Source organism: Echinops telfairi, unplaced genomic scaffold (assembly GCF_000313985.2).
Source record: "Echinops telfairi isolate 266 unplaced genomic scaffold, ASM31398v2 ScPeMD7_23;HRSCAF=83, whole genome shotgun sequence".
Lineage (NCBI taxonomy): Eukaryota > Metazoa > Chordata > Mammalia > Afrosoricida > Tenrecidae > Echinops > Echinops telfairi.
Window position 1 is genome coordinate 9,222,643 of NW_022103920.1, and position 19,038 is coordinate 9,241,680.

The 19,038-nt window shown below is 51.4% G+C and overlaps 1 protein-coding gene across 2 annotated transcripts in view; it reads right to left on the bottom strand.

Moving 5' to 3' along the window:
* CHRM2 (cholinergic receptor muscarinic 2) overlaps positions 1-10,841 on the bottom strand; it is a 183,482-nt gene extending 172,641 nt beyond the window's left edge. Inside the window, exon 1 of one of the 2 annotated variants that reach the window (XM_045288871.1) lies at positions 10,774-10,841. The gene's annotated coding sequence lies outside the window, so the exon portion shown is untranslated. Of the gene's footprint in view, positions 1-8,417; positions 8,582-10,773 lie in introns of those variants that run through there. The other variant, XM_045288870.1, reaches the window with a different exon arrangement.
* Between the last annotated feature and the right edge of the window lie 8,197 nt (positions 10,842-19,038).

The following is a 19,038-nucleotide window of genomic DNA, read 5'->3' on the forward strand; positions in this document are numbered from 1 at the left end:
TGGAGTTGACAATGGACATGGAACAGGAATTCATCTACTGCTGATCGGGTCGCTGGGTGTCGGAATCCACTCGAAGGCAGTGAGTTTGGTTTGATTTGTTTTTCCTCTGAGCAGTCGGCTCCTCTGGCCTTTAGCCCGGCGCCTGCACTGCAGAGGTGAAGTAAGAGGCTGTGTTTGCCAGAGCCCCGCGATAGAGCAACGCGAAGCAGAAGAGGATCCGATGGTGGCATTTCACCAAACACCGAGTGTTCTTGTCGTCGACAGAGAAGTCCCCATCTATGTCCATTCCATGAAAATGTAGGGAATGGAGTTTGGGGCCCTAGCAAGCAGGGAGTCTTGCTGAGCCTCTTAAGCATTCCTGCCTGAAATGAGCTCCTCAGGGATTCTGCGGGCCCCTTAAATGTGAAGCCCATGGGTTAGACGGCACCAGGAGACTGGGGGCTCCCTGGGTGATGTGAAGGGTTCATGTGCTTCCCAGGGGCTCTTCTCAGAAACTCACCAAAATCACTTCTATGGAGTCGATGCCGACTCATGGGGATCCTACGGGACAGGGTAGAACTGGCCCCCTGTGTGTCTGAGACAGTCCCTACCAGGGCATATGGCAGGACCCTTCAAATGTGAAGCCAGTAGGTTAGACTGAACCAGAAGTCTGATGGAGGGGTCGCTCCTGGGGGTGGGGGTGGGGTGGAAAGGATCCATGTGCATCCTAGACTACCAACAGACATGGCTGGGGGCTTGAAGGCCCCCAGAGATGCTCTGCCTGCAAGAAAGATCTGCCAGTTGATTCTATGCCCTAGCAATTAGCCATGGAACCCCCACCCTAGGGAGCAGAGTACTTCCTGGGGTCTCCATGTGCTGGAATTGTCTTGGCAACCAATATTTTTTCAAGAGACGACTGGCCAAGACAGGAATCTGGTGCTGTGGTAGTTACACATTGGGCTGCTAACCACAAGGTCAGCAGTTCGAAACCACCAGCCAGGAGAAAGATGAGACTCTCTGCTCCCATCATGAGTAACAGACTTAGAGCCACCCCCCACCCCCACCCAGGGCAGTGTTACCCTGTCCAATAGGGTATATCTGTGAGTTGTCGGTTGAGCATGGACAAAGGCATTTCACTTCCCTGTCCCACCCCCGCTCCTGCCTTCTCTGCTCATCAGCATCTGGTCCAAAGCAAAACCAAACCGCTTTCATATGGAAGCCAATGTACGAAGCCATAAATGCCCATTCCAAGGATAAAGAACTGACGAGAGAGAGAGAGAGAGAGAGAGAGAGAAAGAAAAGAGCAAGTCATTTTGAAGTTAAGTTAAAGCCAAGGAACAGTGAGCAGATCTGGCAAATGCATTGTGACCCTGGGGCCACACTTACTCTTCTCCCCAGACCAAAACCAAGTACCCGATATTCTCTAAAGAAGGCCATTCCATTGAGCATCCATGTCCTTTCGTATTTTGATGCTAGCTAAAAGGGAGAAGCCACTTCACTCAGTACCCTCATCTGAGGAGACACGGGACCGAGCACCTGCCTCGTCTCCAGCACTAGGGAATTCAGTGCGAAGTCCATTGCGTTCCTTTGATGAATCAGATCATTCCATGCTCAGGTTTTCCGGAGAGTAGTAGAGGGTGGTCTTTGGGAAGTTCTTCCTGTCGTTCCCCCTTCTAGAATGGCTGATCATAATAATAATCTAGGACAGGAGTTTTCAACCTTCCTGATGCCGAGATCCTTTCATACAGTTCCTCATGTGGTGGTGACACCGTGCCCCCCCCCATAAAATTATTTTCGTTGCCACTTCATCACTGTCATTTTGCTACTGTTATGAATCAGGCAACCTCTGTGAAAGGATTGTTTGACTCCCAAAGGGGTCGCGACCCACAGGTTGAGAACCACTGCACTAGGAAGCGCAAGCTCTTCTCTCTGCATTCCTTGATTAAAGTGGGAAGAATCACCTCCATGTTCAGGTGAACAAAGACACAGGAAAAGTCCCCTCCAGTCTCCTCTTCTGAGAGCCCACCCTGTGCCCATCTCTGACTTGATGCCATCTCATGGCACCCACAGAGCTCCACAGCAGTGTGAAAGGCACTGAGTCACACACAGGAGTCCCCAACTCTCACTAACTCTCCACTCAGCGCAGGAGAGGGAGACTTGGTGGCTTAAGGGTTAAGCCTTCAGCTGCCAACCGGCAGGTCGTTGGTTAGAATCCACCCAGAGCCCCTGGGGGAGAAGAACCTGGTGGTCTACTCCCCTTCAGAGTACAGCCAGGAATCCCTAAGGGGGTCCTTGTACACTGTCACATGGGGAATGAAATGGATGGCACCCAACAACGGGGCTGGGTGAGTGTAAGAGGAAGGTGGAAGAGAGTGTGAAGAAGAAGGAGGAGGAGGAGGAAGAGGAGGAGATCAGGGCTCGGCTCTGCTAGAATGCTGGTGACAGCCTAGAGGGAACACTGGGTGGAGGACAGCACAGAGGGTCTCTCGGGGCCTGAAGATGCAGGCAGCCACAAAGCCACCGGGGAGGAAGAAAGGCATCAGCAAAGGAGGACAAAGGACGTAAGATGAACTTGGGTCTTCCACGGGCTGGCCCGATCGAGCTCCAAGGGCAGAAGGCCTGCTCGGGGCTATGTCATCTCAAGGCCGGTCACATAAAATGAAAGAGAAGGTCTGTACCTGTGGATGCCTATACCTCCCCCCAAAAAACAAAAACTAAAGCAAAAAACCCCCAAACTCCCTGCCATAGAATGGATTCCAACTCCTTATGACCCTATAGCGGAGGGAACAACTGCCCGAGTAAGTAAATTTCTGAGCCTGTAGTTCTTTACTAGATTAAAAAGCTTCATCTTTATCCCTTGGAGTAGCTGGTGGTTTAGAACTTCTGTCCTTGTGGTTTGCAGCCCAACACGTAACCTATTACACCATCAGGGCTCCCTGCCCATCTCCCGAGGAACCAAGTCCCTGGCCACAACTGAGTTCCCAGCCAGGGCCTGCACAGCCTGCAGATGGCAGCCGACTAGGAGGCAGCAGGCAAGGTCACCGACAAGTGTGCTGAGCATCTTGCCTGCTGTCCTCTTCAGGGGCCTTTAGGCATCAATCCAAGGGAGCTTGTCTCAAGTGTGCCCCTGAGACTACTACTCAGGGGCGTCTTCAGCGGGCAGGCGGCTGGGCCTGCCTCCTGAGTCCAAGTCCAAAGGAATCCATATCTTTGCAGGGAGAAGAGAGTGTTTCAGATTCTATGCTGTGAAGCCGTCTCTTTGGATAGATGTCTTACATGTAATTTAGCAAACATCACTGGTTCCTGTGATAGCAGGCTGCTGAAGGGAGTCTGCCTCTGAGGCCTGGCTTTTCTGAACCTCACACCTACAGAGGGGGCCCTGCTGGTGTAGTGGTTGCACCTTGGGTTGCTAATCACAAGGTCAGCAGTTCACAACCACTGGCCGCTCTACGAGAGAGACAGATGAGGCTTTCTATTCCCTTAAAGAAATGCAGTCTTGGAAACCCACAGGGGCGTTTCTACCCTGTCCCATAGGGCCACTGGGAGTCATACTTGACTGGAGGGCAGTGAAAATGTCTGTGATCGGCACAGAGAACGTAAAGACATAGGTCTGCTACTTAATGTGTTACTTATTCTCGCTAATCTCAGAAAGGCAGATCTTCAGTGCTATTGTAGTAGTCGTTGTTGTACATTATCATCCATTGGCGCCAGAGCTGAATTTAAAATAGTATTCAGTTGGTAGAGATGCTTACAGCTTCTTTGTTGAAACACGGGAAGGGAGAAGAATCTATGCGTAACTCAGACATGATACATTATCCATGCAAGAACTTGGGCAGGGGTGGGGGTGGGGGTGGGGGTAGAATGAACCTTGGGGAAAGAAATTAAAGTTCTCTAGGGTTAACACATTTTAATTGCATCCTGCTGCCAAATGCAAAAGCCTGGCCTCTTTTCTCATCTCAGACTTCATCAATGTCCCTAACAAGTTCCAGTTGTTGTTTTACGAAGGCAACATCTCGTAGCGCCCAAGTGGCCTAGCCCTTTGCCAGGTGAGTCCTTTTGTAACTCTATTCAGTTTGTTGTCATTGTTGTTGTTTGTTGGATGCCATTGAGTGGGTTCCGACCCATAGTGACCTTATGCACAACAGAACGAAACACTGCCCAGTTCTGTGCCAATCAGCTCAGCCAGCTCTTTGAAATGCAACACGTTTCACCATCCTCCGTGTGATTCTGAAGTGCTGACCATGTCCCTGATTGTTATGTTGGCTCTGGATGAAAAAATAGTCAACGCAGATGGGGTACCCCGTACACATCAAGCAATGAGCCAGACACAGAGAAGGAAAAGCTGCCAGCAATGGATGAGATACAGGATGTAAAATACTCAACGAAAATGGCTGCCGCGTGAGAGCTTCATTTTAGCGATTGTTCGTGGATAGCCCTAGTGAGGTGGGGATCGTAGTAAATTGGGTGAGAAAGGAGAGGAGGAGGGTGGGAAGGAAGAGGAGGATAAAGGTGAGAATGATGGAGAAGAAGGAGGAGGTGGAGGAGGAGAAGAAGAAAAGGAAGTTGAGGTGAATGACAGAGAAATAGATCTCTACTGGGCAGTTCTCTATTGAGCCTTCCTTCCCCACTAATCACGACCCGAAGAAGCTCCTAAGGAGGCCTGGTGGTGCAGTGGTTATGAGCTTGACTGCTAACTTCAAGGTCATGGTTTCAAATCCACCAGTGGCTCTGTGAGAAGTCCTGCTGGCACAAGGGTCCCCCTTAGACTGCTATCCCTAAGGTCTACAACAACAAACCACCAGCCACTCCTGGGGAGAAAGGGCTTTCTACTCCCATAAAGAGTTCCAGTCTGGGAAACTCCCAGGGGCAGTTCTACCTTGCCCTACAGGGTCGCCATGAGTCAGTATCCACTCAATGGCAGTGGGAGGAAGAGAGTGCCTCTGTCGGTGACAAGACCTGGTGATCTGTCCCCGTGAAGATTTACAGCCTAGACCAGCTCTGCTAGGCCCATGTGGTTGTTGTGAATGGGAACTAACAGGGCAGCCACATGTGTCGGCATAGTGGTGGCAGGGAGGCCAGATACCCAAGCACTCAGTGGTGGCAGGGAGGCCAGATACCCAAGCACTCCTGTGGATTGGGAGGGGGGTGTGGGTTATCATAGCCAGTTAAGGAACACTGGAGAATTTTTAGCAAGAGAATGGCATGTTCAGATTTGCATTTTGAAAAGGCCAAGCTTCACAGTGTGAGGGCTAGATTGTATGAGAGAGCGGGGAGGGCGGGGGCCTGTGGGAAACATGGCTCTGAGACAGTTCCCCCGAGAGATGCTAGAGGCCTGGGAGCCATGTGGAGGGAGGATGGCTGAGGGGTTCTGACGACTTCTCAGAGGGAGAACTGATCCAACGTGGTGTCTGTCTAGTTATTACTGGGGTGCTGGTGGCGTGGGATTTGGAGTGAGGAGTACAGAAAGACACCTGATAACCCCAGAGCCGCGCTGCCAGCGTGTCCTGGCCTCGACAAGGAACACAGTGTGCAAGATGGTTTTATTTATCTCGTTATGTAGAGTGGCGCTCCTGAGATCCCCAGTCTTCTGAGGAGCGAAGACGTCTATATTGACGTCCTACCGCCTGGAATGTTCGGGTGCAGGGAATGTCCCGATCCATGGGTCTCCCCAAGGCATCTCAACAGCACCTCCTTCTCATCCGCAGATGTTTTCCCCAGCGGGAAACACATCGAGGGGCCTTCAGGAAGTGTGCGCGAAAGTCCCATTATCTTGGGCATTCCCTTGGTTCCACGGACTTCTTGAAGCTTCCTCGCAAGAGCGTATACCTATCCCGATCTTCCCAACCCTTTCTAAACTGCCACCCACAAAATAGAGCCGGACACGCTCAAAGAATACATGCCTTCTGGTGATCGCTTTACTGCAAAACCGATGAGCTATAGGGTCTAGTCTTTCTTGCTGACATCTGTTTCAACTTGGAATTAAATGCTTTGTAAGTGGCAAACCATTCTCTTCCCAAGTCCCATCCAAACCAACAAACAGACCTGCTCTCACTGAACACTAGAGGGCGAGAGAGAGAGAGAGAGAGAGAGAGAGAGAGAGAGAGAGAAGAGAGATTCCATTGCTAATGAAAGAAACTGATTTTTAGTGTGTGCCCTTATCTACCATGAAGCATTACCATGGTAACAGCACCGGTTAAGATGACTGTATATTTAGGTCATAGTATAAAAGAAGGAGCTTGAACGCGTGAAGAAGAAAAAGGGGGGAAATTAAGTTAAAAAGTATCTTTAAAAAATGCAGGAGGCAAGGCATCCAGGAGTCACTTCACCCTTGGCTAGTAGTAGTTTGAGGATCACCTTGTTGTGCTTTTTCAAAGCAATGGCGGATACAAAGCCCTAATTAAAATTAAAAGGCGCCATTGAAATTCAGCAGGGTAAAGCCAAAAAGCTGTCACCTGGTGTGACCCAAAGTAGACATAACGATGAGAAGTTGGGCTGTGTGCTCTGGCCCTGGGTGCTCTTAACCTTGGAGAAGCCCATCCCTTCTCTTTAGCACTCTCCTGATATTCCCTGGACAAGATCAAGGGCTCTGTCATCCTTCTCCACTGGAGCAGAGAAAACCTGTGCACTCATGTCTCAGGAAAGCAGATGGGTAGGAAGTGTATCTGCCACGACAGCACCCCATTTGGGTACCCTGACTCTTCTCTGCATCTGGTGATCATGGGTGAACAGTTGAGCAGGCAGTAGGTGGGAAGCATCCTGGCTTGGGGTTTAGAGGATCCAAACTGGTTGTGCTGAGCTGAATTAAAACAATGAGAAGAATGTAATTGGACCCCAAACACCACTGTTTTGCTTTCTCTAAACACAGGGAAGCCAGAGCCATGTCTTCTATAGAGCGTGTATCGCCCCAAGGGGAGCCAACACTCTGGGCTCCCGTGGCTGACTCCAGGTGCTATCATTTTAAAGCCAGCGTGACCTTGGGCCATTACCTGAGCCTCCACATGCTAGCTTCCTCTTGACAGATCAGGACAGTGGCACCTCCTGCAGAGAACTGTTGCAATGGTAAAACAAGAAATCACATTCATGCACGTACGCATTCAATGACTAGTGAGGTGCCAGGCACCATCTTAAACAGTGACGACAAAGCACAGGCAAAGCTGATAATATAATACAGATTGCATACGAAGCCCCTAGGACAGTGCTGGGAAGTTAGCACTTCACAAGACTACCTTTTCAAGGAGCGAGGCCCTGTTTGGCTCAACTCACGGACGACCACCACCACCACCACCCAGATCAACAATAACAAAATCACCAACACCATCACCACTGACAAAAACCACAACACCACTGAACACCACCGCCACTCCCTTTGCCGCAACAGACATCACTAGCCCCACTGTTACCACCACCAATACCACCGCCACCTCCACCACTAACACAACCACCAGGAACAACAACCCCATCACTACCAGCCCCCGCAACAAAAATACTACCACTAGCATCACCATCACCACCAACAAACCCCCCCAGCCTACATGCACATACATGCACACACATGCCGCCGCCACCACCACCGTCAACAAGACGGTCCCACTCGGCTGTGGAGCATGGTATCAGCACACCAGCATAAACACCCCTGAGGGAGAGCGGCTCCAGCATCTGCTTGGTAGCCCAGAGAGATACACAGTGGGGGAGGGGATGAGCACTGGTTGTTCATAACCACCTGGAGGATATTCACAGCGTGTGACCAAAGGAGTCCATCAAGGAAGATAACACAGCGAGCCTCCCCGTCACAAGATACCCACCCAACTCCAACAGGAGTGGGAAGGAGGAAAAGCAGTCCCTAGGTGGACCTGTGGGATAAAAACGGTACTGTCAAACTCTTGATCCTATTGGGGAAGTGCAGAAAGATGAAGACGCGTTTGAGGCTGGGGTTTGGGTGATCGCATTAAAGGCTCTGCATCGTCTCCCACATGCCGCCAGATATGGACTAGCATTGGTGACAGAGTCAGCCCTGGGCACCGACGGCATGCCCTGGGACTCTTGTCCCCTGTCACCTTCCCTTCTCTGCTGCTATTCTGTCCACTCTTCTTCCTCTTGACGATGTGTTTTCACTCTGCCTGCCACAGTGGGTCAGAGAAAAGCCTGCCCCGGAAAGCAGAGCCCCCTTCTCTGAGGACAGCGGCATGCCTGCAGTCCTGGAGGTTGGGAAAGCTCCTCTCCCTCTGGGGTCCTTGGTCCTGGGACCAGGAGTTCTGGAACAGGAATAGGAATTGGAAAGGGGAGACCGCAGCTGCACAGAAATCTGGCTGCCCAGCTTTGGGAGTGGTCTGGGTAAAGCAGGAGAAAAGGCCACCTCTGGGGCCTTTAAAAAATTAGGACAGCAGTCTCTGTGCCCCTGAGACTCCAAGACTAAGGATACATTCCAAAGGGACTTTTACCTGTTTCAGACTGCCAAGGCCTCCCATGTCTGCCTGGGGAGTCAGCTGGGCTGGTGCTGCAGGCTTGCCCCTCAAAGATCCTGTGCTTGAACTTGGCCAGGGAGCCTCAGGCTCTAACCCCTCCAAGATTCTCCTCCAGCAGACTTATATAAACACCCTGCCGCCTCTGTCCTTGGCTTCCAGAGAGATAACATGGTGTGCAGCCAGCCCACCTGGAACTTGAGGTCCTGAAAGCTCCCCCCCCACACTGCCACCCTTCACCTCAATTCTCAGAGCTTTCAAACAGGAAGCTGGGGTGGCTGGCTGTGGGATTGTTGCACCTCTTTTCAGAGCCAGGTTTTATTTTTAAGTTTTAAGTTTTAATGGACAGACTGTTCAGTCCAGCAAAGCAAAGGGCGCCAAGGGGAGTTGCTTGCCGGTTGGATCTGCACAACTTGAAAATATTATCGGGTAGAGTAGCAACAATGACACTTCTGGAGCCTTTAGCTGCCAAACCCTGGCTTCCCCCTGCACCATTGCTGTCACAACATGCTAACCCTTCATTTGAGGACTGAGCCAAAGAATCCCACTTTCTCCACTGAGGGCCAAATTCTGCTCCTAGCAGGACATTAACTGCCCCTGGGTCCAAACACCTGGTTTTAAACACTTTGATGTGTTGCCCCAGCAATGGCACATCCTGCTGAGGTACTTGTCCCTTCTCCATAGTGGCATGTCATCATCTTGCTTGCTTACCATTGAAAACGCACTCAAAATGCATATGCCTAGCATATGTTTACCCAAATCCCTTCTACCTCAGCAAAAGCGCCTCCAGGTCTTTACCCGCAAGTTTTTCCAAGGAGCCTTGCAATTCCGTGAAACCAGAAGTGCCTAGGATGGGGCGCAGGCCGGCTTCCCCAGGAACTGGCAGCTGGACTTCCCCTCGGGGCCCAGAAAGGTACCTCCTGGGGTCAAATCCATAGGCGATGGTGGCCTGCAGCGCCCTGCACCCAGCACCGCGAGCCCGCCCCACCCCTCAATCCACGATCCCGCGCCTGGTCGGCCTTCCCCCACCTCCAGTTTTTTCTCAGGGCCACCCTCCACGGGGTCACCAAGCCCAGTGGCCTGTGCGCGGGCCGCGGGTCGCTGAGCTATGCGCGCCCGGGGTTGCAGACTGCGTGTGTAGGGGACCGAACACTGCAGGGCGGCCAGTGCCACCCAGCGCCAAGCAAAAGAGAGAGAAAAGCAAAACAAACACCCAGGAAAGAAAGCGGGGAAATAGACAGTCGATGCGGGGGATACCTGGGCTGGAAGCCAGGGTGGCGCCGCGCTTCCAGATCGCGCGCCAGGGTGGGCACACTAGGAGTCCTGGCCGCCTTGGTCCTGTCCCAGCCTGGGCCCTGAAGTGACCCAGGAACCGGAGCCAGGGTGGCCCGGGTGAGACCTTCGGCTCTCTTCTGAGCGAGCTGCTTGCACCTCTCGGTGTCGCTTTCGTGCTTGCAGCCCTGACATCTCCAGGCTCTCCCCGCCTTACCCTCCGGCCCTGCCAGGCGGGCTGGGCGACCCGCCCTGGGGCAATCGTGGGCTCCGCGAAGCCTAAGGATGATGAAAGGTACTGAGGGAGAGAATGAGGGTGCCAGGGAAGGCGGCGGGGGGCATCCCTGGCTGTCAGGCACTGGGGTATTCCCCGAAACCCCGAACCGCTCGGGCCGCGCCTCCTCCACTCCAGGCGCACCAGTCCAGCTGCAGGCAGGTGGTGGGATCCGTGCGCCACAGGTGCGGACCGCAGAGACCACCGCGGGGAGGTGGCCAGGACCGTCGTGAAGCGGGTGGCAAATCTCGAAACCCAGTCCCAGGCAGGACTCCTGCACATGGACCTCGTGCGCAGGAATCAAGTGGGATGAGGTCCCAGAAAGCCGCTCTTCCCAGGACCGAGCCCTCTCCTCCTGGCCGCGGTCCATCACCGCAGCGCCTCTGCCCAGCGACCCAGAGCAACCTCCCGGGGGGCTTCTCGGAAGGCTCAGGCAGGGCGGGCGGGCAGCCCGGAGACCCAGCTGTCACCCGGCGCTCCCTGACCTGTGGCCAGATCCCGGGTGGAAGGCACACGAGGATAGGGGAGGGGACCCTCAGCTGACCTTATCTGTGGTGGCATCTGGTGGGGGAGAGGGCGGGCGAGGGCGCGGGAATGGCGGCTAAGCGCGCCGGGTCCCTGGCTCCCCAACGTCGTCGCCACCTCCCGCGGGGCTCTCTTTGCCGCCTCCTTCCTGCCCACCCTCGGCCCGAAGTTTCGGTCGGCGAGTCTGCCCCAGGGGGCCACTCCCCAGCGCCCGCGTCGCCCTGCGCCCGGGTCCCCGCAACCTGCCGGGCCGCGGGGTCGTACCTGCTCCGGCTGCAGTCTCCCTCGGGTGCAGGCTGGGGCGGCGGAGCCAGTGGGTCGCCGGGTCGGGGCCACCGGCCGGCAGGGAGCTGCGCGGCGCTCAGAGTCGGGAGCCCGCCGGCGGCTCGCGGTCGCCCAGGATCTTGCAAGAGAAAAGGCAAAGGGGACTTGGGGCCGCGCCGCCCAGGGGAGGGGTGGGGCGGGGAGGCGGCGGGCGGCCAAGCCCGGGCGCGCGCTCCCCACGCCGCCCCCGCGCGTCTCGCCCAGCCCCCGAGAAGACGCCGACCCCACTTTCAAACCTGGCTTTGGCGGCGACCACGAGTCTGGAGAGCGGAGAGCTGAGACCCGGCCGGAGCGGCGAGTCGGGCGGCGAGCATTTCCCCGCCCCAGTGTTCGGGGGAAGGAGCCCTGAGCGCGGGGTCCACACCTCCCCGGGGGCCTCGGGCGACGTCCTAGTAGCGGGTGCGATTTCGGAACTCCAGCCAACCCGCAGGCTGGTGTGCGTGCGTGTGTCTGGCTGGCTGAGTGTGTGTGTGTGTGTGTGTGTGTGTGTGTGTGTGTGCGCGCGCGCGCGCTCGCGCTGGCTCGCCGGATGGGTCCCTGAGCCCCAGCGCCTGGGGTTGGGGAGGAGAGCGCGTCTGTGTGGGTGCGTGTGGGTCCGATGGGCTGCAAGGGGCGGACAAATTCTGGAGCGAGCGTTTACAATTTTTCCATATGACAGGATGAGTTGCTGGTGAAAACGCTCCTCCAATGAAATTCCCTCTGCTCTCTGATTTGGCGGCTCTCCGGAGCAAGGATGACTGCACTTTCTCCAGTTCCCTCGCGCCGCGCTCCGCGTCCGTCCCCGGAGCCCAGCTCTCCGTGGGCTCCAGACGTGGCTCTGAAGCCTTACACTCGCACCCTCGCACCACAGCGCCCTCCTTGCAAGGTGAGGCTTTGCTAGAAAGATAACAGGATAGATTGGCGAAGAACTCGGAGCTGAATTTTTTTAACATCATTTTATTGGGGGTTCGTACAACTCTTTTCCCAATCCATACATCCATCCATTGTGTCAAGCACCTTTGCACACTTGTTTCCCTCATCAGTCTCAAAACATTTGTTTTCCACTTAAGCCCTTATTATCAGCTTCTCATTCCCCCCCCTTCCCCGCTCCCTCCTCCCCCATGAACCCTTGATCATTTATAAATTATTACCATTTTGTCATATCTTACACCATCCATCCGACGTCTTCCTTCACCCACTTCTCCACTGTCCGTCCCCCAGGAAGGAGGTCATATGTAGATCCTTGTAATCTGTTCCCCCTTCTCCCCCCACCTTCCCTCCACCCTCCCATCGGAGCTGAATTTTGAACACGGAAGAAGACCTGCCAGCCTGGTTTCTCTGGGGGCGGGTGGAATACAAGGCGTTGTATTCCAGAGCTAACCCTGGGCTGTCTGTTTCTCTAGGACCAGGTTTGGTTTTAAGAACGGCAGTCAATACTCGTGCTTTTGTTTCTCAGATCTCACAGGATTATTCATAATGCTTTGCGTGGACTCTTCATTTAAAGAAAAAGAAAGTACGCAAACGTTGCTTCTTTGGGTTCCAGTCGGTTTTATTCTTTTGCTGCAATGAGGACTTGCTTCCTAGAGAAGAATCCGTCATTTTTAGGTATTAGCCCCGTTATTAATTCACAGAGTGCATCCAATTGCCTAATTAGATTAAGTAGGCTTTCCGATGCTGATTCAAGAATAAAATGGTTCTTGCGTATTGCCGAGGTCAAGACCTGCATTTGGGAAAGTCAGGGTGTGTGCTGAGATCATCCATGACATAGTCACCTGCCTGCTTTTGTCTCATGCATCTTCCACAATTAGACATGCAAACCATGATGGGACCTGTCAGTTGAATAACCCAGAATTGGAGGCGTCACTTTTAAGATCTCAGAGACAAAAAGCAAATGAAGGATGCATTGATTGAAGATGCCCAGTGGCCTTCAGTTCAGTTTCCCGCATTGAGTCCTGTGTTTGGGGTGAGAGGCCATAGGTCATACACAGAACACCCAAGTCCAGAGTCCCTGTCCTTTAGAAGCGTTGACTTTGGCTATAAATATAAGTTGCATATAAGACACTTATTTAGCAGCTGGACACTCAATGCAGTGAATTCTACAGCAATATAGAATTGATGGGTAAATGGAAATCCTGTGGCTGGACGTCCCTGTCCTTTCCGTTGGCTTGCAGGGATCACCAAGTGGGTGTTGGCACTGGCAGAGTCTGCGTCAGAAAGAAAGCAGTAGGATTCCGAGTCTCCTCGACACCCTCCAGCTGCACATCGACCACGTGGTGGCCCTGGGTGGGTCTTAGAACAGTAAACTCCCTTGAGTCTTTCCGAATCCAAACTCACTCTCCATACAGTCTACCCGCACTCTCCGTGGCCCCCTGGGACAGAGGAGAACTGCCTCTGTGGTTTTCTAAGAGTGGGAATCCTTACTTGAGTAGAAAGCACCATCTTTCTTCCACGGAGCTGCTGCTGATTTTGAACTGCTGACCTTGTGGCGAGCAGCCTGATGTGTAGGAGATTGTAAAACACTAGTTTTTCTGCTCTGCCAGTTTGTAATCTGGGGATGGCTTGTGTGTTGCTATGGTGTTCGATTCTAGGCCACCAGCATTTCAAATACCTTCCCGGTAACTCAGGATGCACAGTTTTCAGCAGGGCCCCCAGACAAGGAAGAATGGTCTGATGATGTACAGCCAGAAACGAGCCAGTGAAAACCCGATAGATTGCAGAGTATTCTTGGAGACTCCACCTTCCCTGCTTAGGATGTTGCAGGGACAGTGAATTATTTAATGTGGCTCCTCGAGCCAAAGTCTCTTAACTCCCACCAAATGACCTTTCCCTGCGTAGGTTTGGTAAGAAGGTGGGAGAAGACTGATAAGATTCACCTGTGAGTAATTTCGAACAGGATTTCCTGGAGTGCCGTCCTGTTATGTATAAAATAAATTGTCTGCAGGCGTAGGTCTCTTTACCATCAAGAGCTAAGAGTGCGGTGTGTCCTCTAGACCCTAGATCGCTGCACAGTGACCCTCCTGGAGCCAGGGGTCAGCTACACCATCAAATGAGCAGCAGAAGGACCAGGTGCCAGAGGACGGAACAGAGTGATGGACTTCCCCACCCAGGAGCAAGTGAGGATGATGAGTGCTTTGGTGCAAGAAGCTGGCTTGCAGGGTAGAGTGCCTCTGGGCACTTGGTTGGTGTGGTAGTTATATAATCTGTTGTCAATTTGAGAGGATTAAGAGTGAAGGGGTGGAGTGTAGCTTGTCAATCCGGTAGCATTTTGATAACCTCATTTGGAGGCGCTAGGGAGATAAATAGCTCTCTGGAGGCAGAACACAAGGTCACTCCCTGGGAGACATTGTAGCTGACAAAACTCATGAGCTGCACTAGTCCCTGAGCTGGAGAAGCCACGTGGAGACCCCTGCCAGCACTGAGATGCTTACAATGCCACTGGATACACAAGACTTCCCACCCACTGACCTGTGATCTTCCTGCATTCGGCATCATTGTATATGTTTCACGAGTCTGAAGAGGACTTTATAGATATGAGCTAATATCAGACTTATGGACCTGATCTGGACTAGGCTGGGATGCTTTCTTAATGTACAGTTGCTCTTGTATATAAAGTTCTTTCTCTTTTTTTTTCAAGTGACACATTTTATTGGGCCAGATCTCTTTAAAGTGTTAAAGAGTAGAGATGTTAGTTACATAGAGGATTAAGGTGCAGCTGCCCAAGCCATGGGATTTTCTTTTTTTTTTTTTAATTATTTTATTGGGGACTCATACAATTCTTATCACAATCCATACATACATCCATTGTGTCAAGCACATATGTACATTCACTGCTCTCATCATTCTCAAAACATTTGCCTTCTACTCTAGCCCCTAATATCAGCTGCCCATTTCCCCCCTCCCTCCCTCTTCCCCCCTCCCTCATGAACCCTCCATAATTCACAAATCATTATTGCTTTGTCATAAGTTACACTGTCCGACGTCTCCCCCTGCCCACTTCTCTGCTGTCCATTCCCCAGGGAGGAGGCTATATGTAGATTCTTGTAATCGGTTCCCCCTTTCTACCCCACATTCCCTCCACCCTCCAGGCATTGCCCCTCTCACCAGTGGTCCTGAAGGAATCATCTGTCCTGGATTCCCTGTGTTTCTAGCTGCTATCTGTACCAATGTACATCCTCTGGTCTAGCCAGATTTGTAAGGTAGAATTAGGATCATGATAGTGGGGCGGGGGGATGCATTCAAGAACTAGTTCTTCCTTTCTTATACACTTATGAGTGTCTATGAATTTGTTTCTCTAGTCAACCCAGGCAAACAGAATCGGGGAAGTTGGATTTGCTGACCCACAGAAGTAGAGCTGAGTGTCTTCGGGCTGAAGCCTACTGGAGTGGGGTGCCTCTGAGCACTTCTTCAGGGAGCTGGGTTTGCTGACCCACAGAGCTTAAGCTGAATGGCTTCAGGTTGAAACTCATAGCAGAGTGGTCTGCCCTGTGGGAAGTTATTAGCAGCCTTGACAAAATTTTGTTGCATGTCCTGATAAAATAACTCAACCCTGAGCATTTCTCCCTGGCATTACAACTTGTTAACTTCTTAATAAGCCCTTTGATCATGCGTTTGGTCTGTAAGTTCTGTGCAGTCATGGCAATGGGTAATAGACACAGAGAAATAAAATAGAGGACACATTAATTCGGACAATATATATGTGCTACCACCAGGGATCAATCTCTGGAAAGGACATCATGTTTAGTAAAGGGAGAGGGAAACCCAGGGAGACCCTTGCAGAGATGGATTGACAGCACACACCACTAGGATCCTCTCACAAATTCTAACAGCAGTGCAGGTGGAGCACGGGGCAACAAGGGTTCCTTCTGTTATACATGACGTCTCCACCAGCCAGTGTCACCTCCACAGCAAAGGAGAACTGCAGCAAGATAGAAATCAACTGCCACCAAGTTTGCCCTGACTCACAGATACCCTACAGGACAGAGTAGAGCTTCCTCTTTGGGTCTGCGAAACAATAAATGTTTACAGTTGTTTTTGTTGTTCATGGGTGCCACCAAGTTAGTGCTGACCCACAGCGATCCTGTGAACAAGAGAATGAAACACTGACTGTTCCTGCACCAGCGTCACAATTGTTCCCATGCCTGAGCCCATTGTCGCAGCCATGGTGTCGATATACCTCCTTGAGGGGCTCTCTCTTTTTCTCCACCCCTCCACTATACCAAGCTTGATGTCCTTTTCTAGGTCTCTGCTGACAACATGTCCAAAGTATGTAAGATGAGGTCTCACCATCCTTGCTTCTAAGGAGCACTCTGATGTGCAGAGGGTCTTCCTTATTCAATGTCCAGTTTTCACATGCATATGATAATACCATGTAATTGAAAATACCATGGTTGGGTCAGATGCACCTTAGTCCTAAAGTAACACCCTTGTTTATCAATACTCTAAAGAGGTAAAGAGGTCTTGTGCAACAGATTTACCTAATGCAATCCATCTTTTGATCTCTTGTCCATGGATAGCTATCTCAGTTTTCTCTCTAGGATCCAGTGGTGGGTTCAAACCCCTGACCTTGTGATTAGCAGCTGAGTTGTAGCCCACCAAGGCACCAGGGCTCCTTCATAGGGTTTCCTGGGTTGTATTATCTATGGTAGTTTCAGTTGCCTCATATGCAGGTGAAAGTTGGACATTGAATAAAGAGGACCGAAGAAGAATCAGTGCATTTGAATTTTGGTGCTGGAGAAGAATATTGAAAGTACTATGCACTGCTATAAGGGCAAACTGATCTGCCTTGGAAGAATATGCTCAAAACGCTCCTTAGAAGCAAGGATGGTGAGACTTCATCTTCTACACCTTGGAAATATTGTCAGGCGAGACCAGTCCCTGGAGAAAAATACCATGTTTGGTAAAGCAGAGGGACAGCGAAGGAGAGGAAGGACTAAGGAGATGCATTGTCACTGTAGTTGCAACAATGGGCTCAAGCATCGGAGTGAGTGTGAGGATGGATGGAGCAGGACTGGGCAGTGTTTCCTCCGTTTGTGCATAGGGTCGCTATGGGTTGGAATCGCTTTGATGGGACCAAGCAACAACAACAACAATTATCTACAGAAGCAGGTTGCGACACGTTGTTCCTGTGGAGCTTCTGGGTGGGTTCCAGCTGCCAAACTTTATTTGGGTTAGCTGTCAGTCTCTTAACCACTAGGCCACTAGCCATGTGAGATGATAGACTTCATGCCTGAGAAGTTCTCAGAAGCATGGGAGGGGCACAAAGCATATTCATTCTAGTTACAAGTGACAACTGAAAAATAGAGATTCCTGGGCCACACTTACAACCAACACATCTCAGTAGCTGGGAATGAGCCTTGATGAAGAGGTAAGCCATCCAGAGAGACCTCATAGCTCCCCAGCACTGTGCAGAAAGCGGTGCAAAACGCGATCCCTGGTGACAGGGACCACAGAGAACTCTATTCTCCGCCCTTCAGTGGCCTTTCAACCCAAGGAAAGATCACGTGTCTCTGAGCATTGTATATATCTATATGTATATATATATATATATATATTTTATCTCCGGAGCCAGTTCTGTTTCCAAGATTAAAGAGAACCTGCCTCCAACCCTGGGACCATGGCGTTTGCATATTAGTAACCTTTGGGGTGGAACATTCTCCAAGGTACTTTCTAAAGCCTTTGTAGAATGCATCTACGGGCTTCCCTTTATCTGCATGCCTATTTTCCACCTCAGAGAACTCTAATAAATTAGTCATTTTCCCTTGTGAAGGCAAACTTCATTACTTACCAGCTCCCCTCGCTGCTTTGGGGCATGCTCTGTGGAGCTCTGTCAGGAGACGACTTTGAGTCTTTGAGGAAGCATGCTTTGGAAGAAGAGGATCAGTCGGGTCACCACTGACTGCGGTGGGGGGTGGCGCGGGGTGGTCGGCAGGCCACATCCCTGGGAATGAGACACGAGTTGTAGAAGCAGGTTGAACTCCTTGCAGCAGTAATTAGGCTTCAGTAATTAAATGCACAAATCAGCACTTTCCCATCCTGTGCTGGGTTAAGAGGGCCGAAGAGGGGTTCCCCGCCAGGTAGGGTGGCCATCGCTCTCCCTCTCCTGTTTTCCAAGAACCAGGAAAATGGAATGAAGGGCTTTGCTGCGAGGAGGGAAAACGACCAAGAGGTGAGGTTCTCCCCCCCCCCCCCACCTCACCCCGTGCTTCATCTCCCACTGATGCAAACAAACTGTTCATCCCTGTCCACAATAGCCAGAAGGTGGAAACCACCCAGGTGTCCATCCACAGAGGAAGGGACACATACTATGTGGTCTACACACAGAGTGGAGCAGGAAAGCTGTCTCCGTTGTTGGTTAAGTGAAGGGGAAAATACATGTGGATTAAGCCCCTAGTGAATCACCACTGACCATGAACCTGGGATGTGAATAATCCAGCTGTGATGCAGAATGCATCGGAAACTGGATTGTTGCAGATGCGGTTAGATTAAAAGGTAGCAGCCTATCATGTGATCTCCCTTATAATTCATTTGAATTTGTTCTAGTTTTCAATATTTTCTGCTTTATTTTCAATTGAGGCTTTTCTCCATTTTACTTTATTATTGTTGTTAGCTTGTGTGTGTGTGCACGTGTGTGTTTCTGTATGTGAAATCCATGACAGGTAAATCTATAGAGACAGTAACTGGAATGATGGTTCCTTGAGGGGATGGCCAGGGAGGTTGGGGGAAATGGGCAGTTAATAACAAGGAATGCAGTAAATGAAGAGAATGTCCTCAAATGGATTGTGGTAAGGATTGTACAACTCTTCTTGATGTGATTGGACTATTGAAATGTATGTTACATGAATTATGTGCCGATAAAACTATGTATGAGGGGAAAAGAGGCATGAAGTCGTGGTGCAGAACACAGCATGAAGGATCATGAAAACATCATGCTGAGGGAACCAAGTCAGACAGCCAAAAGGACAAATACAATCCCACAGGTAGGCAAACGTTTAAGGTGCCCTGTTGGTGTGGTGGGTTATGGGTTGGGCTGCTTGCATCTCGGGTGGTCAGCAGTTTGAACCCACTGGCTGCTTCATGGGAGAAAGAGGAGGCTGTCTGCTCCCGTACAGATTTACATTCTTGGAAACCCACAGGGGCAGTTCTACCTTGTCCTGTAGAATCACCATGAGTTGGGATAGGCTTGATGACAGTGGTTATTTATAGGCAAATGCATACAGATCAAAACTA